The sequence below is a fragment of the Leptidea sinapis genome, chromosome 12 (genome assembly GCF_905404315.1).
Source record: "Leptidea sinapis chromosome 12, ilLepSina1.1, whole genome shotgun sequence".
Lineage (NCBI taxonomy): Eukaryota > Metazoa > Arthropoda > Insecta > Lepidoptera > Pieridae > Leptidea > Leptidea sinapis.
Window position 1 is genome coordinate 13520673 of NC_066276.1, and position 11893 is coordinate 13532565.

At 36.6% G+C, this 11893-nt stretch overlaps 1 protein-coding gene across 1 annotated transcript in view; it reads right to left on the reverse strand.

Annotated features, from left to right (window-relative positions):
- LOC126967082 (kinesin-related protein 12-like) overlaps positions 1-11319 on the reverse strand; it is a 97346-nt gene extending 86027 nt beyond the window's left edge. The window contains exon 1 of the mRNA XM_050811461.1: positions 11100-11319. The gene's annotated coding sequence lies outside the window, so the exon portion shown is untranslated. The remainder of the gene's footprint in view (positions 1-11099) is intronic.
- Between the last annotated feature and the right edge of the window lie 574 nt (positions 11320-11893).

Sequence of the window (11893 nt, forward strand, 5' to 3'; positions counted from 1 at the left end):
ATCTCATGTTGGATGATAAAGTAATTGTTTACGAAATTTCAATTGAATGCATTGAGCTTAACATGATGATTTTAATAATAATAGTAACTACCTACATGTATCAATGACTGAATTGACCGGATTGCCGACCGTCATATAAATAATATAAAAAAAAAAACTCTGATTCAATGAGTACGTTTGGCATATACTTCACTTACGGTTTCAAATAGACACCTAATCTGTGATAAACTTACATTGGAACGTACTATAAACACATGAGTAACGAGGTACTACAAATCGTTTAATGCCACTAAATAACTTTTTTACTTCAATAAATTAAATCGACGGGGTATCATTATAGTGGGCGCGAGTGGTCTCCTATCCTCCCTTATTTGTCAATACAGAATAACCAATACTCAGCGCGAGTAAAGACGTTTTCATTAAAAAGAAAAGTAAAATAATTTTGATTGACAGCCCTAGCAGTGGACGCGAGCACGTGTGGCGCGTGCGTGCGTGTCGGCCAAGGCGACGGCGTCGTCCAGGCTCTAGTACCAAATGGACCCGTTAGCTGATACTCTCCGCACTCGCCGAGTTCGTTGTACCGCGCGCTGCGGAACACAGGAAATTGTATAGCGAGACTAGCACTGCCACACGGATGCGGCCATACGTTTCAATCTCTAAGAGCTACGTACTTTCCAAGTACACATTAGATGGCAATAAAACGAACTACCTACTTAATGATTTATTTTATTGAAATACAAATACATGTATATGGCTCTTCTTTGCGTAGGATGACGTTTAGCGCACAGCGATGCCATATTCTGATGTGAAGCAGTAATTTAATACAAATAATGCATAAAGGTATTTTTTTATGGAATAGCAGGACAAACGAGCGTACGGGGGTTAAGTGATCACCGCCGCCCACATTATCTTGCAACACCAGAGGAATCACAAGAGCTTTGCCGGCCTTTAAGGAAGGTGTACGCGCTTTTTTTGAAGGTACCCATGTCGTATCGTCCCAGAAACACCGTACAAGGAAGCTCATTCCACAGCTTTGTAGTACGTGGAAGAAAGCTCCTTGAAAACCGCACTGTGGAGGACCGCCACACAACCAGATGGTGGGGATGATATCCTAACTTGTGGCGTGTCGTGCGAAGGTGGAATTCGGAGGCAGGAATCAGGTTAAACAGCTCCTCGGAACACTCCCCGTGATAAATGCGGTAGAAGAGACACAATGAAGCGACGTCTCTACGCAACGCCAAGTGATCCAGCCGCTCACAGAGCACTGGGTCCCCGACAATTCGAGCTGCTCTGCGTTGCACGCGGTCAAATGGATCGAGCTGATACTGGGGTGCACCAGACCAGAGATTACAGCAATACTCCATATGTGGCCGAACCTGCGCTTTGTAGAGCGCTAGGATGTGGGCCGGCTTGAAGTATTGCCGTGCTCTTTTGATGAAGCCCAGCTTCTTCGAAGCCAATTTGGCTTTGCCCTCCAGATGGCCACGGAATTGGCAATCGCTCGAGATTTCGAGAACCAGTGTTCCGATACTAGGCGAGGCTTTAAGGGAAGTGTTATCGAAGAGCGGTGATACGACAAATGGGGTTTTTTTAGTGGTAAACGCGCAAACTTGAGTCTTCTGGGGGTTAAATTGGAAAAGGTTCAATTTACCCTATTCCGCGACCTTCTATAGATGTTTATATTTGTGGTAAACTATAACATAATTAATAACCGCCGTCAGGCTATTTAGATTCTAATTTTGATAGTTACGAAATTTTAAAAAAAAAAAGCTCGTTAAATTTTTGCACCCATTCTTCTCAGGTCTGAGGCATAAAGTTTCGAATGCGTTGACGTGAATATTAAATTTCAATCGCAGGCCTTTACCACACAGCCTTTACTATTACTATCTTCTATCACACTTCTTTATTGCTGCACACGCCCCTTAATATCCGGAGCGTCGCAAGCGTAGGTACATAGCAATACTAACAGCCAGCCCCTGCCGTTGCTTACTCCAAAAAAAAATAACACAACTCACAAATACTTATTATTTATAAATAAACTAAACCGCAATCATTTTGGATCAAGATAAACTGCAACATTTTTTCACATGGAAAGTTATCATAACTAAAGCATGGAATGTTGGCGTAAAGTAACGGATTTGAACCACGCATCGATGTCATGGTAACGGACAACGCGCTAAACTGGATTCCACAAAATATCACAACCCAGTAATTAGCGAATTAGCTAACACACGCGCCTTCAAATTAGCCTTTTTGCGTGTCATACTGCGTACCCGTTATGTACATTATACACATATACTAATAATAGGGATTAATGTATATAAAATTGCCGTTTTATTGTAATAGGTACTTGCGATTGACATAGAACCTTCAAGGTTTGGGATTTTGAGTAAACTTTTTTCACGTGCTACCTATTTATGTAGTTCTGGCATTTGTCTAGCTTTTAAAGATTATATACAATGGCAAGCAACACAACAACAAAAACGAATTCAATTTTTTCTGTACCTACAAATCGGCAATTTCATACTTTAACCCCTAATATTACTTATTAAGTTTGTGAGGTTGTTGTAGGGGGTCATCTCTGGAGACTGGATCTATTACTCCGTTTTTGAAAATTCTGCTACCAATAGAAAGCCACATTAATTGTCAGTGTCATATGCTATAAATTAACTCGAAAAATGAAAACATTATCGTGGGGGTCGCATTTGTGTGGCAAGTCAGAGAAAAAACGCTCCAATCAAAAGGAACAGTGCGCGTATTGTCGCGCGCATTTGGGTCCCCTTTGCTCTAACTAGTATGAATTGATCCTCACGTCTCTCCGTAAAAGTAGCTCTTAACATGACAGCCATACCAGAGAGGATTATCTATTTTCGATCGCTCTAACTCATAGAGACGAATGACAGAGAATAATCGACAATTTATCACGATTATTTCGCATGAACCTAATTATAAGTTTTTCTATAATAAATACCATATTATAGGTTGATTTTAGTAATTATAAAAAATATTATAAAATTTGGTTATGCTTCAACTGTCTCGAGTTAGGAGTTTCTCGTTTCAGTCAAAGTCCTCCTCCAGTCATTTATTAGTGGGAGGCTCCTTTGCACAGTATGCCGGCTAGATTATGGGTACCACAACGGCTCATAGGCACAGTGGGTTAGGTAAGTAATGATCCTGTTTTAAAGGCTAGCTTAGATTTAATTTTCAAAGTTTTCCATGACAATATTATCATCAATACACAGCTATTATTATTGCAATTACAGCTTGTTGTTATCAAATAACAAAGTATATTTTCCTCATAATTAAGATTTACTACAAACAGTTAAACTAAGTCAAAAGCTATTTACCGGGTTGTCATTAAGCATGATCTGAATTATTTGAGTGCAAGATTTCTTCAGTAAACTTTTTCAAGGGCTCCACACACGGCAGCGATAATGTATATTAAGGTACATTTCATTCCGGCATGTATAGCTTTAAATTATCTTAATGTATCACACACACAACAGGTAATATAATGAATCTTTCCCTTCATTCCAATGGTATACGACCCGACTTTGTATTGATTTTTTTGAAGATGTATCGAAATATAAATGTATATTTTCGTATCGCTCTGTATAAAGATACATATATCTAAAGAGATATGAAGATGTGAAAATGTGTGGTGTTCTGTTGATTTCTATGGAAAGGTACCTAGGTACCGTGTGTGAAGAGCCTTATGCACAAATAGGGAATGTAGTTACTTTTGAAATAAAATAAAATTGATCCGTCTTTTCATTAAGTTAATTCCACGCCGACAGTGTGGACACATCATAATATAAGGGTAACAGTATTTCTCCAAATAATTCATTTAGGATTAGGTCGAAGAAATGACATTTATGAATATCAAAACTTTTAACCATGAATTTATTATTATTTTTAATTTCTAACTTGTACTCATCGTATCCTTAATCAAACCGACCAGACCAGTCCGCTTCAATCACGTCCCTGTACCGCTAACACCAACTTGCAGCTGAAGTAAGGATGCAGAACAAAATACAACTGTATTGTACCTTAAAACAGAAAGTGCTTATCCGAAAAAGCCGTACACGCCTATAGATTCTAAAGCGGTAGATTCACAAGTGAGCTAGGCTTATCCACCGCTTTGTATAATAATAATAAGTTGTCATTAAAGGCAAAATACCCAGTACACATACGAAACAAATAGGTACAATGATATTCTAATACATATAAATAAAGATAAAAAGTAAAATATACATAACCCTCACAAACTATCTGGAAAGGTGAAAAAAGCTCTTCCCAGGCGGCTTGGTCAAGTCACCTTCTTTTATTTCCTATTTTTGTTTTTATGCACAGATAGCCAATATGAAAAAATATTGCTAGGCATCCCGTCACAAACCGTTTGGAGAATGCGGTTCTAAGATTTGTGGAGTCTATCCCAGAAGGAAGCAACTCTTTTTCACATCACAGCATTGAAATCAGGCACCCTCGATTCAGCAAAGATACCCGATGCACTGCAGTATCTTGGCAATAGCATCAAAATGCGAAAAGCATCATTGTACTGCACGGGCATTGTCGTGTATGACTTCAGAATTGACAGACTTGTCAGAATTTTCGTCCAAAGTTGACAGGTCAATCAAAAATGTTAACAAAACGGAACTGTTTTTAAAACCTGAAAACTGTGAAATCACTCAGCCACATGTATAAATACCACTGGACAGGCTTTTCCATGTGTATGACAGCAAATTTTTTGTGCCTATTTAAAGCGCCACTCGCGAGCGTCCAGAGAACTAATATTGACGTATAATACAAATGGCTGCGAGAGAAACGTACAATTATACTCTGAAGTATTTTTGCATTTTGAATTAATTTCTGACGTTTTCCGTTTTATTTATACTTCAGGAATCAACGTAATAAAGTACACAATTTATTTTTGTAAATAGTTATCCTATTGATGTTTGTTTAGCTGCGGTTGTCATCACTAGTTTTAGTTCCGCAGACTCTCGCTACATGGCCAACGGCGTCAAAAGCACCTTAACAGCCGCCAGCCCAGTGGTAAACAGTAGAGGTCAGTGGCCACATATAAAAATTACGAAAACTTGTCGAGTAATCATGTCAATTCACTGAATTTTGCGAAAGCGTCCATACATACGTAAGCCGTTCATTTTGTACAAACTAAAGTACAAGCAAAAATTAAAACGATACAGCACTGCAATCTTTTGGCATTTAGACTATTTGGACTTTTTTCATACTGCGGCTCTGAATAGATGCTCTTGCCAAACCCCTAGGGAATGTTTCTTTTCCTTATCATTTTTACTGGAAATTGCCTTATAATTGCCATGTTATAGTGAGTTACAGCAGTTTGCATTTCTCCTTAACATGGCCGTGACTTTTACTAAAGAGAACTAATTCTCCCATACAAGATGGCAGTAATTTTGTTATGAAGGTAGGTTAAACTTCGTATTTAAAAATGGCAAAGTGTGTGATTGCATGTGTATCATATTGGCACTAAAATATGGCATAAAAGCAACCTTACGTACTTATTTCATCCATATCCTCTCAGTTGATTTGGTGTGCTTACATAATTTAGTAGGTTATACCAGCGTTATTTAAAAGTGTGTGCGTGTAATCTTTACGCGCGATTGAAGTAAAACTTAATAATAGATAATGAACTTTAGGAATAATTTTTCGCGGCGGCGATCTTGGATTTCAAAAACGATCCAAAATTCGTTCTCTGCACCCTCGAGAACCTCGGATAGAATATCCATATTCTTGGAATCAAAATTTGGCACGGCGGCCAAAATAATGGTTTTATAAAATAACAATCGATGGCAACGGCGCCTTTATCGTCTCGCTTAATTGTTTCAGCGAGCTTCAAATCACAACGATTCTACATAAGACTCACTTCAAAAATTTACATTAATTACTAGAGCTACTTGCGTATTTTTAATTCATCTTTAAAGGTGAATATCAGAAGCCTTACGTTCTGAAGTTCAAATACGGTGCTCATTACGTTGCACGTCCTAGATTAACCCTAGGTTTTAGGACTTCTGTGAATGCGACAGATAATGACGTAATTAAAGACATCGGCTTTGTAACACAACACGAGACGGGAATCATGCACCCGTGTCCTTGGGCTGAGACGTCGCAGGTACTTACCACCTATCGATTTCCTTCTCAATTCTCACGCGAGTGCCGCGACGGGCGAAATAACGACGCTACTCAGACATTTTAAATTCCATTGAAATCAATACGGATAAAAAGTAAGAACTTTAAAGTAAGTAGTATTTGCACAATTTCATTAAAAATATGTTAAATATATGCAGCATTAAGTAGTTATGTTGTTAATTCAAAATATCTTATTAAGCATAAAGAAACAATTTGAACGAAATCCTTTCTACCTACAAAAAGTACGATTACGTACTACCATTGATCTTTTATTTGTGTTTCTATGCAAACTACTCTCTGGAGTCAAATTACTGTAAGAGTGCTCCACCCGAGGGTAACAACTTTTTTATTTATGGAAGAGGAGAGAGCGTACGGGTCACCCCATGTTAAATGATCACTGCCGCTCACATTCTCTTGCAACTCCAGAGAAATCAAAGGAGCCTTGCCGGCCTTTAAGGAAGGTGTACGCGCTTCTTTGAAGGTACTCATGTCGTATTGTCCCGGAAACACCGCACAAAGAAGGTCATTCCATAGCTCAGTTGAAGGTGGAAAACCGCACTGTGGAGGAACACTACACAACCATACACACATACAACTTATAGTAATATCTGCAGATCTGCGATCTCAGACATTTTAAGGCTATGAAATAATAGAATAGATATGTCAAATAGATTATTCGCACTGTATACACTGAGAAGGCAAAAAAATCCTCTTTTACCAGTTCAATTAAAAAAGTAGAATAATTATAATACGTACAAAATATAATAACATATTCTATGTAAAAACCCAATCCATCCGATCAAGATGAATCCTTCCGCTTGGGAGTTACGAGTTACGACGTCGTTACGTCAGTTGTTTAAAAAAACACCGGTGGTTCAAACTTAAACCGCACCCCAGACCGCAGTAAGAGGCCAAAGCCATTATTATTATAAAAAATAATTGCGAACGATTGATCCAATTCAATCACGCTCGCACTCACTCAACATAGAGAGCCAAGTCACGATTTTTTCGCGTGTGATCATGAAATAAAAATATAATTCATGTAGAATCACGATCCGTTTATCGGCGATATTAGAAAAACATTAAATTCATCGTTGTACCATCGTGGCAAGACCGTATTAGAACTTACGCCTGGATTGAGTCCAGTCCGAAGGCAAAACAACTATCGCAAATTAACTAACTCTCACTACTACGTACGGAATACGGATGTGAAGTCGTTACTCAACGAAAATGAGATACTGTAGTAGATAATTAAACACTACAGATAACTAGCACTACAGATAATTTAGCACTTCTTATAATTTTATTTAATATCATTTATAAAATCACTGACAAGCCATTCGACAATTCGCAAGAATTTATTGTTTTGGTGAATTTACAATGTCATCTGAAATATTACCTTTTAGTTCAATCAAACACTTTAATTCGTGGCAGTAATGTTCAAAGTATACGCTCATTGATTTTGGTGCGAAATTTGCGAAACAGACAGTCGTCTCTTTCGCACAAATCGTCGGCTTTGTATGTTGGATTAACAATTGAAGTGTAATTATTTAGTAAAATGATTAATTTAACCGTTAAGTTAGTTACATGATTTGGTTCATTTTAAGGGGCCTTACTGAAATATGACACTCAATCCTTTTTAAGTTGGGATATTTGGACAGTTTTTCACTGAACACTTTGTCATTGCGTGGCGTTGTATTCAAAGCGCGGTCAAAGCACAACGGAACGAAAACTCAGCCTAATAGACGCGTAGGCAGCGTTTTGCTTGTTGTGAATCTAGTTGTTAATTGTACGTCAATGTTTGCCATATTATAAATTAAGTACTCCGCGCCCGCTCATCTCAGTTGCTTCACTGAATTATTTGTATTGCGATTATATGGGTATTTCTAAGTCAAAAAATATATGTTCCAGATGAGCAATCACCAACATATCATAATATACTAAACCTTCTCTGAAACACGCTGCGTCTTGTGGTTTGGTGTCATTCCGATCGGTTCAGTAGTTTTCGCAGTATAACCGAACAAAAAAACCGGCCATCCATTTATTATTATAGATTACTGACATAATATTTCATGTTGTATTTAATTCTGTCCGAAGCTTTTTAATCCTATAATAATATATCTTAATAGTGAAAAGTTCTGTAGGCGCGTAGAGCACTTTATTTTGTAGGTATTGAATGAGACTGAGCTGTTACGCTCGGCTATCTAAATCTCGTTTGGATAATGTAACGGAAAGTTTTTACCAGAAGCATCTTTGCACAGGTAGCCGGTTAGGTAGGTACCACAGTGACGCCTATTTCTGTTATGAAGTTATGAAGCAGTTATGTGCAAAAATTATTGTGTTTTGGTCAGAAGGGCGCCATAGCTCGTGAAATTAGGGCTAATGAGACTAAATATCACGTCTAAAAGTGACGAGCGAAATTACAATGCCACTCTGAATGTGCGGCTTTTCAAGAAACCAGAGCGGAACTGGATTTAAAAAGGCAGGGTGGATCTCTTAACATCAAATGAAAATCTTACTCATCTCGTACTACTTTCATAATAAAAAAGGCGACTTGTCGAATCAAGTGTGATCAACTGACCAGTGGGAGGTTCCTTTGCACAGGATGCCGGCTAGATTATGGGTACCACAACGGCGCCTATTTCTGGCGTGAAGCATTAATGTGTAAGCATTACAGTGTTTTGGTCTGTAGGGCGCCGTAGCTAGTGAAATTACTGGGCCAATGAGAGTAAACATCTTGTCTCAAGGTGACGAGCGCAGTTGTAGTGCCGCTCAGAATTTTTGGGGATTTTCAAGATTCCTGAGTGGCGCTGCATTGTAATGGGCAGGGCGTATTTATTACCATAAGCTGAACGGCCTGTTCGTCTTGTCTCTTATTTTTCATAAAAAAATCATAACAAAATTAACCTGATAAACTTAGATTAATGACTGGTCTCCGCTAGGCTATAACACAAATCCTTAATCTAATCTGAGTAATTAATACACAACAATAATAACATGTGTCTCTATGTCTACTAACACTGAACTGTTTTGTGTTACAACTCAAATCATCATAGTCATTCAATGGGCGGATGACGGCTTAGCATCAGGTGGGACATTTGCTTACTCCGACACTCATTCTCAAATACACTCACTACATGTATAGATGGCGGCAGTAATCGGAACATTGGAACAATGCCTGTGATAAATGTAATGAAGTGATGTCTCTACGCAACAAAGTGTTAACAATAGTACTGGATCCCCAATGATTTGAACAGCTCTGCATTGCATGCGGTCAAATGATATTTTATGAGAAAAAGTGACTAGAGAAGCAAGATGCAAATCAATAAACCTGCACACAGAAAAACTGTGCCACTCAGGATTCTTAATTAACACTAAAAGTATGAGTGCCAACACAATTGCACTTCTTACTTTCATACATATCTTATGTATGCTACGCCTCATAAGCTCATTAATTTCAAAAGGTCTCTCCATAATCTCTATGGCATCCATCAAACTGAAACACAATTATGCTTCATTGCAAAAAAAGGTGCTGCTGTAGGATACACCTGGCATCCTGTGAGAAGTAACATCACACTGAATTAAAAGTAGTTCCATTTAACTTTTCATAATGACTCAAAATAAGTGTGGGGTGGCAGGATAAATTTTTGTACTGAATCTTGAAACTGTACAGGAATTCATTATGGGACTAACTCAGGTACTCACCATAGGATACAATCACAGGTCAATAAATATGTTAGTTATGTTATATATGACTGAAGAACTAGCATCCATGGTCATGAAATAAATTTAACAAAAATTGTCAATGGAGAAATACTGACTAAGTGAAGGGCACCCCACCACATATGCAGGAAAGACAATACCAGTATTACCCTAAATATGAATGAAATGCCATACAAATGCAATATGTGCCACCGAGAACACTTTATTAAGTCTACAGCAATCATTCCCAAACTATTTGGGTAAGAGATCTTTTTTCCAAAATTAACTTATACCTAAGAACCCCTAGCTAAATTATTTTAAAAGTCCTATCTCTTGTTTATATCCTAATTTTTTTACTTGCTTTTCTATTCATCTTGTAGGAACTTCAACACACTTTTTGACATTTTTTTAAATATACAACAGTCAAATAATCATCACTTCAATCACTTTGGTAATCACTGGACCAGTCTAAAGACAGTAAGAAAAATATGGGTACAAATATATTTGTGGTAATTTTGGGTTGAGAAGTATGGTGGAACCACCAATGTGAATGGTTCACTCCTGTTCTCTTTTTTATAGAATATAGAGGTAATTTTCAAATGAAATTTAGCATAGAAATTAATTTTTAGCTGCCTAGCACACAGCAATTACTTAGTAAGACTTGACATTTGAAGACATTGATAGTGGTGATTTCTAAATGAAGGTATTTAAAAATATTTTATTTGGGGATGAATTACTTGTATACTTTGATAGCTCTATGTAGACATGTTTTTGCTCTATTTTAGTTTTATGTATATTTACATGCCTTTCCACAAAGCTAAAGAGATTTAAGAAAGTGTGATCAACTCCATAACATACAACAAATTTATATAAATCTGTAATAAAAGTAAAAAGTTATTAAGATCAGCTCATTGTAACAAGTACAGTTTTTGTGTTAATTATTTAATATAATGTGTAAGTAAATAGTGACACAACACTACTATTGAGATAAGCCTATGAACATTAGCAACTATCAAGTTATTGTACATATAAATGTTAGTGCCTTGGTATTTTAAAATTGGACTTTAGATAATCTGTTTTTTAATATTTATGTCTTCTAGTCGTGACTTGTTGTGAAACTTTAAGATGTAAACTGATTACATTTGATATCCTCAAGATTTTTAAGTAAGCTGCAGTAATTTAAATAATAGCAAAATATTTCCCGGTGACAAATAATTGTATATTGTACTTACTTTATGTTAATACTCCACTAAATGCAGTGGAGAAAATGTTTCAACACGAACAACATTAAACACATCACTCCACTTTACACCATAGAAACTATTAATGACACTACAGTTCACAATTTTTTGATACACGATTTCACGATGATAAAAACATATCAATATCAATTATTACCTAAACCAATGGCAATATTGCACAAAAAAAAACAATACAGTACAACAATCCCTGAAAAACGACATCGAACTGGAGTCAGATATTTGACAGATGTTTAGCATTCTACAAAAGTTACCGAGACAACAGTCAGTAAGTGTAGGATAGGGAATATGAATTGATTGACATTCACTAAAATAAGAATTATAGTTTCTAATCTTAATATATTATCACTTATAAATAGACGATGTTTTAGTTATTTAATCTACTTCATATGCATTATAATATATTCTATATACAATTCAGAAATAAGAATATTTACTTGGAAATTATTTTTTACTGTTGTTTATTGTAATGCAAATCCTAAAGTAACTGATTGTGATGAAATAATATTTATAGCTAACAAAGCATTACAGAATCACTTTAATAAAAAAAAATATAAAAGTAATGTTATTCATCCAAAAATATTGACTTTTAAAATTTTTTATGTACTCTTTGTTTTTATTTTTGTGCTTTTTTATGCATTAGGCTTGTAGCACCATCTGTTGGGTGATAGTGGGCTTGCTATTCAACAATAGGTGGCGGTGCTTAGCAATTAAATAATACAGAGCATTTTTTACAGGAGCTTAGCAAAGCTTTCTTAAATATAACC